At 41.4% G+C, this 13,238-nt stretch overlaps 1 protein-coding gene across 3 annotated transcripts in view; it reads left to right on the top strand.

Annotated features, from left to right (window-relative positions):
• LOC122550440 (ETS-related transcription factor Elf-1-like) overlaps window positions 1-13,238 on the top strand; it is a 142,999-nt gene that overhangs the window by 17,585 nt on the left and 112,176 nt on the right. Inside the window, exon 1 of one of the 3 annotated variants that reach the window (XM_087987871.1) lies at window positions 10,876-10,967. The exons of the other annotated variants lie outside the window; for them this stretch is intronic. The gene's annotated coding sequence lies outside the window, so the exon portion shown is untranslated. Of the gene's footprint in view, window positions 1-10,875; window positions 10,968-13,238 lie in introns of those variants that run through there. 3 annotated transcript variants of the gene reach the window in all.

Below are 13,238 nucleotides of genomic sequence, written 5' to 3'. Positions count from 1 at the left end.
GTAGCACATCGCTGCTTTTATATTCCAACCCTCTTGAGATAAATGACAACATTGCATTCGCTTTCTTAATCACGGATTCAACCTGCATGTTTACCTTTAGAGAATTCTCGACTAGCAGTCCCAGATCCCTTTGTACTTTGGCTTTATGAATTTTCTCACCGTTTAGAAAGTAGTCTATGCTTGTATTCTTTTTTCCAAAGTTCATGATCTCACATTTGCTCACGTTGAATTTCATCAGCCATTTCCTGGACCACTCTCCCAAACTGTCTAGATCCTTCTGCAGCCTCCCCACTTCCTCAGTACTATCTGCCTGTCCACCTAACTTCGTATCATTGGGACCAAAGATTAGATTTCTGAGTACTTGCTGCCTGGGTATACTCCAGTTGAATTAACTTGCAGTCTTGAGATAAGAGATCCATTCAAATCAACTGAGGAAAACCTTCTGAACACAAAAATATGTGAACCCTCCATGCTGGAGAACATATCCATCTTTCTAAGAAGACTCTCGGGAGCAAGGAACATAGCAAGAATGTTTCAAGTGGCTGAGGAAATATTGGCTTTGCAGGCTGATGATTTGGAAGTGAGATTCAGTGGCCCATTGTTGGACTGTAAAGTGACTTATCTGATAGATAATCCTGATCACTGGAAAAAGAATTGCTTCTGTCATGAACATCATAAAACAATATCATCACAGTGAAGAGAATCAGGGTCTGGATGTAGATTTGTTCATTTCATTAACCTTTCTGCTCAGTGAGCAAACCTATATCCAGAACCTCAACCTGAGCCACAAATCTTCTCAAATCTTGCTAAGAGAATAAGGTGTAAATGTATTATGGAGTTATATGGCATGAACACAGAGCTGTCTGTGCTGACCAGGTATCCTTAACTGAACTAGTTACATTTGCCTGCATTTGGCCCAACCCCTCTAAAATCTTGCTATTCAAGTACTCATTCAGCTGCCTTTTAAACATTATAATTGTACCAGCCTCTACCACGTCCTCTGGCGGCTCATTCCATACAAGCACCACCTTCTGCGTGAAAAAATTGCCTCTCTGGTCCCTTTTAAATCTTCTCACTCTCACTTCAAACCTATGCTGTCTAGTTTTGGACAGCCCCACCCTGGGGAAAAGACCTTGGCTATTCATTCTGTGCATGCACCTCATGATTTTGTAAAGTTCTATAAGGTCACCCTTCAGCCTCTGACGGTCCAGGGATAAAAGCCTCAGCCTGTTCAATCTTTCTCTATAGCTCAACCTCTCCAGTCTTGGCAACATCCTTGCAAATCTTTCCTGCACCCTTTCAAATTTAACAAATGCTCCCTGTAGCAGGGAAGGTCACAATCGAAGATGAGTCATCCATTTTGCTGTCAATAAAAGGATTCTTATTGAGTGCTCGGAGCCAGCAAACTAACAGGACAATAGGTAACAGCAAACAGGACAACAAAAAAACTGTCTCACTCCAAATACTCTGAGCCATCCACCATAAAGAGGACAGAATGATTTTGATTAACTCAAGCCAAGAATCCCAACAGCAATGATCAATGTTCCACCACCTACTCTTCACACTATTCACAGAGACTGGTCTATATATCTATTAATGTTTAGCATTTCTTAATCCTATCCTGTGTGAATGTGTGTTGCGTTTATTATTAATTTTTGTGTTCAATATTAAATGAACTCTCTTGGCTCAAGAAATCCTGATTTAATTTCTTTTAAAATATAATTGAATCTGGCCTGAGGGGAAGGGATCCTGTTCCACATGAACTTTACTGTGACTATCCAAGGGGGTGGGTGAACAAAGAAGGGATGCCCGTCTACCCCATCTCCCCTGGGAGTTTCCCGGTTATAATTTTGGTTGTTACCAGAGGTTTTTTTTTAGCCTCCCTTGCTTTTTGCACGGCGTATAAATTCCGAGGAAGAAATCTAAAGCTGAAGGTGCTATACTTCTGTACAGCAGTCGAGGAAGTCCTTTTAACTCATTGTGTACAACTCATTAATCATTCAAATACGTTCAATGAGTAAACAAGAGCAACCTCTGTGACTTATTAGCTATCGTTCTTGTTTCCAGTTGCCAGGTTACTTCTCGCAAGGGAATTTAAGAGGGGAATAATATACAAGTTTTTAAGAGGTGCTTAAGACTGAATATTTAAAATTGTTTTTTCACACCCGATTACATCTGCAGCTGCTGAAAGGGGTACACATGTAACTGTCAACAAATTACTGTTTGAAAACTACGCCGGAAGTACGTGAAGATTTACTTTGATTTCTAGGCTTTTTGCAAAACAGTGTGGAGGGTAATTAGTATCTGGCAAGATTTCCTGATTAGAGGTTTATTTACTTGAGAATGTACAGAGCCTGAAAATGTCAAATTGTTTCTTGTGGTGAATACAGAAGCTGTGAAAACTGCTCTTCACCAAAAGCAGCACAGATACTGTTGGTGGTCTAACTGACAGGAAGTGAAAGCAGAGAGGTAATATGAGTGACAAACATGTACTCCCAGCATTTACACTTTTGGAAATGCAACTTGCTATATTTAGGCACTGTTAAACTCCTACTGTTGGTAGCTTACAATATGATCTTCAGCTGCTATAGCTTTTACTAATCCGAGAACAGCTTTGGCCCTGTTGCTACCTGACAACGTGGTACGGTCCATCATAATGGCCACTATATCAAGTTTGTACACAAGTACTCTTTATAAATTACTATGTGTAAGTAGCCATACAATTCAATATTTTCTTCTAATGCATGTTGGAAAATTTCAGCAATGTGGTACTGTTATATGCACTAACATTCTTTATCATGGCAATGTTGCCCTGTTTAAAAAAAATCTGTATTGGAAATATTCTCATTAAATTCCAGCAGAAAGGACTAACTTTTATTGTCATTTGTCTTGTTATGAAATTCCAAAGCCATTCACGGCCACTGGGTAGTTTTAAAGTGTAACCCCTGCAACTGTATATTGAATTGAATGGTTTTATTGTCACTTGCAATTAACAAATAATTGCGGTGAAAAGTGTCATATATCATCATGCTCGTGCACAATTTTATTTATAGAAGATATTAAGATATGAGATTTTAATTAAGATATAAGACTTAAATGTAAGCAAAAACAGAGGGGTCTGCCCAGCAGGCCTAGACCCACCAGTGCCTCCACAGTCCGTTCCACGAATACCAATTCCGCATTGGTACACCAATACATCGCCACAGCTGAAGTCCAATATTTCCAAACCCAACCGTAGATGCTGCCTTCTCTGCCCACCTCACTCAGATGCCCATTCTACCACCACTTCACAGCCACCGACGCTGAACCCAACCAATGTTTAAGTCACCAATCCTCAGGCCCCATCTTTCACCACTGGGCCTACCTCAGTGACAGTGCCAATGCCAATGCCAGGTCCTGTGCTCACCCCTCTGCTGCCACCTTACTGGAATCTTCCATCACGAGTCAGTGCTGGGCGCCATTGCTGCAATTGAGCTCTTCACAGGAGGTAAGTACAGGATGAAAAAGAAAGAGAGAAAAAAGGGAAAAAGAAAAGCAGATGGCTAGGCAAACACAGCAACTTGGAAACGCTAAATTCTTCCAAATGATGAAAATTGTTAGCTAATTATTTTTTTGATGGTATTGATGGAGGGATGAAAGTTGATTTGGAATGCAGGGAGAAAGAGCTTCTCTTTTTGTTGAAGATGATTCAAGGGATTTTCTTTTTTTAATATCCCCTTCCTCCATTTACTGCTCTGAGCCCCTGACCTCATTCAGCAGACAAGACCTCAGGACATTCTTATCTGGGAAGTTATCTCCAAAGAAAGGTATCATCATTCAGCTGCATATTTTTACATGAATAACCGACAAACCACAGCTCCATAATGAGGATTGCTTTCTCCAAGGGTTTTTAAACATTGCCATCAGTTTTTCCCTCCATCTGATCATGGGCAGCTAAATCTATAACTTGGCGCTAGTGACATGGCAGCAGTTTGTCCTTCTATTCAGGTGCTTGATGACAATGTGGTCCTTGGCATGTTCTTTGTTGAGTTCCCTTTTCAGACTCCTCCTTAAAAGCTCCACTAAGTCCCATCGGTTTCCTTCAAATCTTCCATCATTCTAAACGAATCCATCTCACCTTGTTACATTCTGATTTTTTTTTTTATTTCCCCTCCTTGTTTCCTTCCCTGTTCTGAGGACGGGATCTTGGAGAATTCCCAGCTATACACTTCTTACCCTGGTTCCTTGATTTCCTTTCACTCTCCCATTTTTCATTAACTTTGTGATGGTGATGTAAAAGAAGGGTTTAGTTTTATGGATCAGTTCAAAACCATCAACCCTGCATGCCTTTGGACATTTATCACCGAAGAGTAATCCCTTTAAGAGCTTCATGTGTATTTTCAGCTTCTGAAAATCATCCACTCTGTCGAAATTACCTCTTCAAATTCTACGTAGGTTTGCCCAGCCTGTTTCCTTATGTTTCTGAACCTTTGCCAATATGCTTTGGCACTAACTTCTATGCAGCTAGTGTAGTTTATTTTTAAGCCATTCTCCCGAGGCAAATCTGCTGACAATGAAGTGTAAATTTACTGTGCTTTACCCAAGTTACTCTGGATGTGTTTGTCTAGCCGCTGCCTTTTACCTCATTCACTTGTCTCAGTAAAGCAAAGCACTGCAGATGCTGGAGATCTGAAACAAACCAGAAATCGCAGGAGAAACTCAGCATCTGAGGAAGAGTAACCAATTCAAACCACTAACTCTGCTTTCTTACCACAGCTACTGCCAGATCTGCTGAGTTTCTCCAGTGATTTCTGTTGTGTTTCTTTTGTCTCATTGTTTTCACAAAGAATCTGCAGAATGCCTCTGGGATATTTTCCTCAAATTTTGTGCCTGTGTAAATGTAAACATTTTCTTATTGGACTTTAAGTTTCAAATTCTCCCCAGCGGAACCTGTATCAAGATTTTTTTCAAACTGCATTATTTTAAGTCTATATTCATGTTTCCTCACTTTCTTCTCTCTGCAATTCTAATTCTCATTTTCTCAATGCTCTTCCCTTTTCCTTTGTCTCTTTTGGTTGCTTGGAATTCCTTTTCTTTCTTTTTTCCTGTGTTTCCATACTCAACTATTTTATCAGTTTTATCTTTTCTTCATGCTCAAGTTTCGTAAACTGTAACCCAGTCCTACTTAATTTAATTACATCACTACTCCTTAGGTTTGTACTAAACCCAAGTACCAGTTAAGTTTAGTTGGTTCATTCTTCCAAGCTCTGTCAGGCAACATTACCTCAAGTTTACCTGCCAATTTAATCAGCTTGGGTTTTGAAAGCTCACTTCAGACTATCTGCCACAACTCTGCCATCTGCAGGAAATCCTTTGCATTTCCAGTGCCATTTCCTAACTGTGGTACAGAACCTGGTGGTTTTCTTCATTTGTGTTCTACCACACCCAAATCTCCCACTTGTTTCAAAATGTCCCACGTTTGGTCACACCTCACTGGGGTTAGCAAGCTGATGCTCAATCCTCACTTGACATTGAGTCATCAGAGAATTTAAAAATGTTTATATTGGAAGTACACATAATCCCCATTTTCCTATTAAAGGGGCTAGGTTAAATGGAAACATGGACTAGATCTGTCTACTTAACAAAACTTATTTATTTTAAATAATTTTAACCATAGGTAAACAACTTGAACTGTTGACAAGTAATTCTACTAGTTAAAACTCTAACCCCTTTCAAAAACTCCTCTACACACACATCCAGAGAGAGACAGACATAAGAAAATGATCTTGTGCATGGAGGGGAAGAACGAGATCTGGGTAAACAGTTCTGTAGTATCTCAGGATTCAATGGAGTGTTCTTTTTGCTTTCACAAGTCCTTCAGTTTTCTAATGTTCTCCATCAGGTTTTCTCACTTCTTCATTAGAGGTGCAGAGTGACTGGTTCACAAATGGTACAATCTCTGGCTTAGTGACTAAAAGTGCCAGCTAGGAGCAACTAATGGGAAAGAGGGAACAAAATAAACTGGTTCTTTTCAGGCTTTAGGTAATCTCCTGGAGAAAGAGCAAGACAGAGATACCTTTGGGGAAGTTGAAAAGGCCAATGGTATCTGCCAGTATTGTTCACACCCACAAGTTCTTCAGTTACCCAGGAGTCAATCACAGAGTCGTTGGCAGGTGGATGGTGTTTGGCATCCAGAACTGGACACTAATCCACAAACCAATCAGCAACCTGTTGCCAGCCGAATCTCACCTTGTTATACAAAGCCCTGGAGCCGCCTGTCGAAACCAATCTTCCCCAACAACTTCAAGAAAGCAGTGGTATAAACAGCACATACAATTTCAGTAACTTGCTTCGTAGAAGTATGGCAGTAACTTTTCCTAGTCCTTTTTGGAGTCCTTTTACAGTTCAGTTCAATTAAAAAATAAAATAAGAAGATAGTCTTGACAGTTGACAAATGAGAGCTACAGAGTAATCTCTAAGTCCAGGAGACAGAGCATTGGCTCGAGATCTGGTGTTTAATTTGAAGTCTGTGTGACATCCAACAACTGCAATGTTAGCTAACGTGTGTTGGTGAATCATGTCTGCGATTTCTTCAAGAATAGTGATTTCCTGTGTAGGGCTTCCTTTTGAATGCTCTTGTTCTGTGCTTCATAAACGCACCCACGTTTGTTAGCAAGCCACTGGTTTATAACATTGCTGCAGCCGTAGCTATTGGCACTTTGGGCAGGGCTGCCTTCTGGTCTGTGGATCTTCTCCGTGGCACCATGAAGACATTGACGGTCAGTATCTTTAATAGTCCAGGCTGTGGGAGCCTGGAGTTCATTGCCCAAGTTGAAGTTCATATCTCCTGTGGTGCTGTCTGTGCTTGTTGCTGGTTATTGTAGTGCTTGTGGTTTTCCTCAACAATTCACATGCTGGGTCAGAGACTCGTTCAACCACTATTGTCTGCTGGTGCTGTTGCTGAAGTCCTCTTCAGACCTTTCCTTGTTGCCCATTGCTGTTTTTCCGACACTCTCTCTTGTCATTGCTTGTCACTGTGTAGGAGTAGAGCTTTATGGAGCCAAAGCCAGATGAGAACCAGGCACTGATCAAGTGCAAACCACTGACACTTCCTGGCTGCAACAACTGTACTGATGGGCTGTTATGGGATGGTGGTAATGTTCCTACCTCTGGACTAGGATAATCAAAAATAAATAAAAATGATAGAGGTATGGGAGGCCAGGTCTTTGCTCATGCCTCTTCCATTAGATTACAGAGTATTATGACTGGAGGTGGCCATACCAGCTCCTTAGACATATGCTCAATAGCAATTGTTAAAGAATTGCTACAATTAACCATTTACAGGTTGGGATTTAACCTTATGTGCCCTCTGTTTACTTCTGTCAGTAAGTGCTGTGTCATCTGTTAACCTCATGGCGGAGAACAACCTTTGCTGATGGTAGAACCAACCAACCACTTGATCCCATGATCAATAGCAAGTAGATTTCCATTGTCGCGGGCAGTTTCAATTTCATGGTGTCAGGTCAATCCAGGATTGATTTGTGCAATACCTCTTTTTCTCTTTTCACAATTGTATTGGTTATTTTCACATCATCGTGTTCTAGTGGTTGGACATATTATACAGCAGGGAGGCTTTGTGTTTTGCTTCAGAAACAGATGTCATCACTGATGAAAAGGTGTCAAGTTTGTCATGTTGTAATGCTATTGATTGATTGTGAAACAGCATCTTCCTATCATCAATAATAATATTGGCATTCCTTGGTAAGCATTGAAAAGTGTGGTACTGGAAAAGCACAGCAGGTCAGGCAGCATCCGAAGAACAGGAGAGTCAACGTTTCAGGCATAAGCCTTTCATCAGGAATGCTGCCTGACCTGCCGTGCCTTTCCAATGCTACACTTTTTGACTCTGACTCTGACTCTGCTGTCCTCACTTTCTGTCATTTCTTAGTAAGCGTTTGCTGAAACAATTGGTTCAGACTAATATGGAGTGATTAGGTACAGTGAAACGTTTTTTATTTTGTGCACAGTACAGGTAGATCATACCACACACAGTGCATTAGGATAATAGAACAGAATGATGAATACAGCTACAGAAAAGGTGCACAGAGAGCGAGATCAACATTAAATTTGAGAGGGCCATTAAGGAGCCTAATGACAGTGGTTAAAAAGCTGTTGGTATGCGTGTTTAAGTTTATGTATCTCCTACCTGATGGAAGAGGTTGGAATAGATTCTAACCGGGGTGGGAGGGTCTTTGGTGATTTTGGCTGCCTTTACGAGGCAGTGAGAATGGTAAATGGAGTCAGTGGACGGAAGGTTGGCTTGCATGTAGTTCCTTACAGTCATAGGCAGAGCAGTTGCCATACCAAGCTGCGATGCATCCAGATAGAATTCTTTCTATGATGTATCTAAAGAAATTGATAACAGTCTTTATGGACATGCCAAATTTTCTTAGCTGCCTGAGAAAGTAGAGGTGTTGTGCTTTCCTGACCGTTACATTCACGTGGATGGACCAGGCAGGAATGCTACTATTAGGTATAGTTGTTTGTACCAGGGATCTTGATGTATGATTGGACATTATGTTTGGAGCTGTAATGTCTGCCCCTTTATTCTGCTGCTGAGAGCAAAGTGGTCAGGATCGCAATCTGTGCTGTAGGAGGTGGAAGTGTCAAGAACACCAGATAGGTTTCATCTTCTGGTGAGAATCAAGTTATTGATTTCAATAACAAGACCTTGGATAGCTCCGTGATACTTGTGTAGTGCTGTTTGTCCTCAAATTATATTGGTAATTGTTATATGTTGTTGTATTGTCTCTAAAGAGCTTGGAACTGATTGTTGCATGGAAGATTTCTAGTGAGCCACATTTGAGGCTGCACTGAAATCATCAGTCTTTTTGCTTTAACTCCTGAGATGTGGGTGTCGCTGGTTGGCCAGCATTTATTGTGCATCCCTAGTTGCCCTTGAGCTGCCTGACCTATTGTGCTTTTGCAACACCACACTCTCGACTCTGACTCTCCAGCATCTGCAGTCCTCACTTTCTGTCATGGTGGTAGTGATGAGATGCTCCCCACTTGCCTGGATGGTTGCAGCCTCAAAAACTCAAGAAGCTTGACACTATCCAGGACAAAGCAGCCCACTTGATTGGCACTACATCCACAAACATCCACTCCCTCTACCACTGACGCTCAGTAGCAGCAGCGTTTACTATCTACAAGATGCACCGCAGAAATTCACCAAAGATCCTCAGACAGCATCTTCCAAATCCAAAACCACTTCCACCTAGAAGCACAAGGGCAGCAGATGTATGGGAACAACCCCAACTGCAAGTTCCCCTCCCAGCCTCTTATCATCCTGACTTGGAATTATATCGCCGTTCCTTCACCGTCACTGGGTCAAAATCCTGGAGCTCCCTCCCTCAGGGGATTGTGGGTTAACCCACAGCAGGTGGATTACAGAGGTTCAAGAAGGCAGCTCACCCCCACCTTCTCAAGGGGCAACTAGGGGCGGGCCATAAAACACTGGCCAGCCAGTGACACGCAGATCCCACAAATGAATAAATGTTTTAAAAAGTGATGATTTCAAACACCTGTGTATGGGAAGACATATCAGCAAGTGTGAATGAACCTCCAATTTTGTTCACTTTGTTTTGTTTTTCAAATTTGGGAAAATTGACTTGTGTTAGTGCCTGAAGGAAAATGGAGTGAATTTTCTAAAAGCAAATAAATGAAGCCTTGACTGACATAGCAATGAATACACAGCTACAGAACAATTTGGAGTGTTATTGATGTTCTTGAAACATTTGAGAAGATTAAGCACAAGTGCTGACTAACATTTAATCTTTTACTAAAGGCACGAACAGTGAAGAGCAAGTCAGCAAAATCCTTGTGTGAACAGGTGACTGGGGAATAACGGTTGTAGCTGACTGGAAAAGGCTGGTTTTGATATGACACACCTCTCCAAATGGGATCAGTCTGGCCCGTCCTGAAAACAGGTTGCAATGAAATCTAGACTCGAAACATTAGTGTGCTCTCTCTCCATGGATACTGCCTAACCTGCTGTGATCTCCAGCATTTGTTGTTTGCAGTACAGATTTCCGCATCTGCAGTAATTTGTTCCTACAATTAGCAAAACACAGTCTCATCCCTAGTTTCTCTTGATGAAACCGCCACCTCATTGCTGGGCCCTTTCAATAATATTGAGGAGCAATTCAATAATTCATATTAAGGTGCAGTGGTAATGGAGATCTTGTTATGAAGGCTGAGCTGTCCAACAGACAGGCACAAACCAATATAAGTGCTGCTGGCATGGGATATGTTGGCAAACTGGTGTTGTGCTTGCACAATATTCAATAATTTCCGGATGAAGGGCTTTTGCCCGAAATGTTGATTCTCCTGCTCCTCAGGTGCTGCCTGACCTGCTGTGCTTTTCCAGCACCACGCTCTCAACTCTGATTTCCAGCATCTGCAGTCCTCACTTTTTCCTTTCAATACTACCCCCACCTGAACAATTAAACTGAGAAAGTAAAATGAGCATTTAGAAAAATGTGGCACCCAAATCTGTAAGAGTATAAGTCTAAAGCCTTTGTATTCGATACTTTTAGATATCATACTTTTATTATACAGTATTTGAAGAGCTGTCTGAGTGAATCGTCATATTTAAGGTGCAGTGGTAAAGGAGATCAGGCTATGAGGGCTGAGTCGTCCAGCAGACAGGCACAAACAGATATAGGTGCTGTTGGTATGTGATATGTTTGGCAAACTGGCATTGTGCTTGCACTGTAATTGGATCCCCGACAGAATGGTAAGCTAATGAGGGGAGGTAAGAAAGCAATGTGAGAGAACTGGATTTTCCAGTCCTGTCAAACAACTGCTTGTTGTTCCTTAGTTTCAAACCGTCACCTGCAAGTACAAGATGGCAACATAAGCAAGATGTGCTAAATCCCGCAACAACTTCTTGAATACTTGCTGGGAAGTATATTAGTACTGCGAAGGTAAGATATATTGGTGCCACTAGAGAATTTTCCTGTTCACTTGGGAGCAAGCATTTTGTTTCTGTCAACAGTTAAGTGTTTGATACCAATGTTAGTCTGTAGCCTAGGGCCGTGTCAGGTAGTAGCATGTCAGTACAAATCAAATACATATTTAAATAGTGTAATAGGAATGGAGTCAAGATAACAACAACTTAATGTTCTAAATTATCTTTGTGGAGTAGTTTTTGGATTAATGTTTGCCATATGACATATTGTATTGGCAGCGAATGACTGGGATCGACAAGAGGGTAACAGCAGCATTTGGAAATAAAGAAGCAGAAAATTTCACAACCTTTTGCATGTTGCAAACTATACTGTTAAGGTTACAGTATCAAAAAGCAATTTTAATCAAGCTTTAGTTTGATTTGATATGTGATCCTGAACCTTGCTTTATTTATTCTTTCCTGTTGTTTGCATTTTTCTTTTCTCTTTGATCCACAAGACGGTTCAGCTTTTGAATTGAGCAGTGACCAAACTCAGTAAATTCTGTGCATTCACCCTCTGAGCAGGAAGACAAGTCATTTAAAGCACTGAGCAGAGCTTGCAACTATATTTTTTTCTTCTTATCATCGTCACAATTTCTTTATTTCTTCTTCCTGTACCTAATTTGCATCCCTTGTCCAACTCTCCTACTTTAGAATTCTCACCTGCATGACCTCACCATGCTTTTTATCCACGAGGTTGCAGAGTTAAACCACCTCGCTGCTTCCCTTGCCTCGTGCTTCAGGGAGTGTCTTTATTCGGTGGAGATCTGCAGACGCATTGCTATCATGTTGTAATATTGTTTTAACCACAATAATGACACCTGGGTCATCCCAGATTTATGTGTGGTATTCATTCTAGGCATGACATGTCAAGTCTCACCAATTAAAAGTTTCATCACTCTTTTTTTGAGTTTGCAATGTGACTGGTTTTGATATTGACTCCATCCCAACCTGACTGACCATCCCCAAACCATCCACTTTCCTGATACCCCCTCTGCCAGCCTCTGTCTGTCTCTCTCTTACTCATGCATCATACCCACCTTGAACCATCCAATAGTCCCCAACTATTTAACCACTGTTCCCTCACCCACAGTTCTACGTCCCCACCCACTCATCCACTCCAATGCACCGAAGGACCCGAAGCCCATAGAAATGTAAGGTTTGTGCCATCACATGAGGATAACTTGCTGATATAAGGCAGAGTTTCTTGAAGGGTTTTGTTTGGCACCTCTCCTCTGGCTGGTGCATTCTCCATGACAGCATCTGTACCAATGAGAGGCACTCAAGGGTATGGGCCAAAGGCAGAGCTATGAAGGTAGACCACGGATCAACCAGGATCTCATTGAATGGTGGAACAGGCTCATTGGGGCTAAATGGCCTGTTCCTATACCAAACGGTACAAAATGGCCTTTTCCTTTCTTGCTCATTGTCCCAATAAGTGCAAGATGAAAAGATTTGTCTTTTAAAATCATACTTGAATATAGAGGTTGATGATTGGGAAAAACAGGTGTGTCTTTCTCCCTGCCTCCCCCCAACAAGGGAAATGGCTACACTGACTGAGATGGTTACTGCCATTGGCCTCTTGGCTGAAAAATTGCAAACAGGTTGGCTGCTGAAATCTTCACCGGGAATGGCAATGCACAGAGCAGCAATGCTGAGTGGAAACTTTGGCCCGCTTTTTTTTTCCCTATTTCAGTCAATGAGATTTGCCTGCTTCTGATACAAACATTGCTGCCTCAGATGCACAAACAAGATTCTACTCTGTCAGGCAATGGTCACGTTCATGCAATCTTAACTTTTGTTCAAAACAAAATTGTTCTTTGGGGAAGGAACCTGCCATCCTTACCTGGCCAGGGAACACTTGACTGCATACCCAAAATAACTTGGTTGACTTTTAACTGCCCTGTGGGATGGATGATAAATGCTGGCCTCACCAGCGTTGCCCTGATCTTGTCAATGAATTTTTAAAAATTACTGGCAAAAGAAAGGAGCATCATTTCATTCAGGTTAATTGATAGATGCCTTATTCAAAATAAGTTTTACGCCTAAAGCATTAATTGCAAACAGCCGCCATACTCTTTGGAGGTCACTACAAACATCCCTGTTTGTCTGTCAAGGGCACTGTTATGTGTAGGTAAGGATCTAAGACAATTTGGAAGAAAAGGTTATCATTTATACTATCACGATTGCACTGAACCCAGACCAGGGGCTAGTTAAAAATCACCAACATGAAGGTGTAAAACATAAG

Source organism: Chiloscyllium plagiosum, unplaced genomic scaffold (genome assembly GCF_037043375.1).
Source record: "Chiloscyllium plagiosum isolate Xiang-an unplaced genomic scaffold, Cpla_swu_hap1 HiC_scaffold_6, whole genome shotgun sequence".
Classification (NCBI taxonomy): Eukaryota; Metazoa; Chordata; class Chondrichthyes; order Orectolobiformes; family Hemiscylliidae; genus Chiloscyllium; species Chiloscyllium plagiosum.
This window is presented reverse-complemented; position numbering and strand designations above follow the sequence as displayed.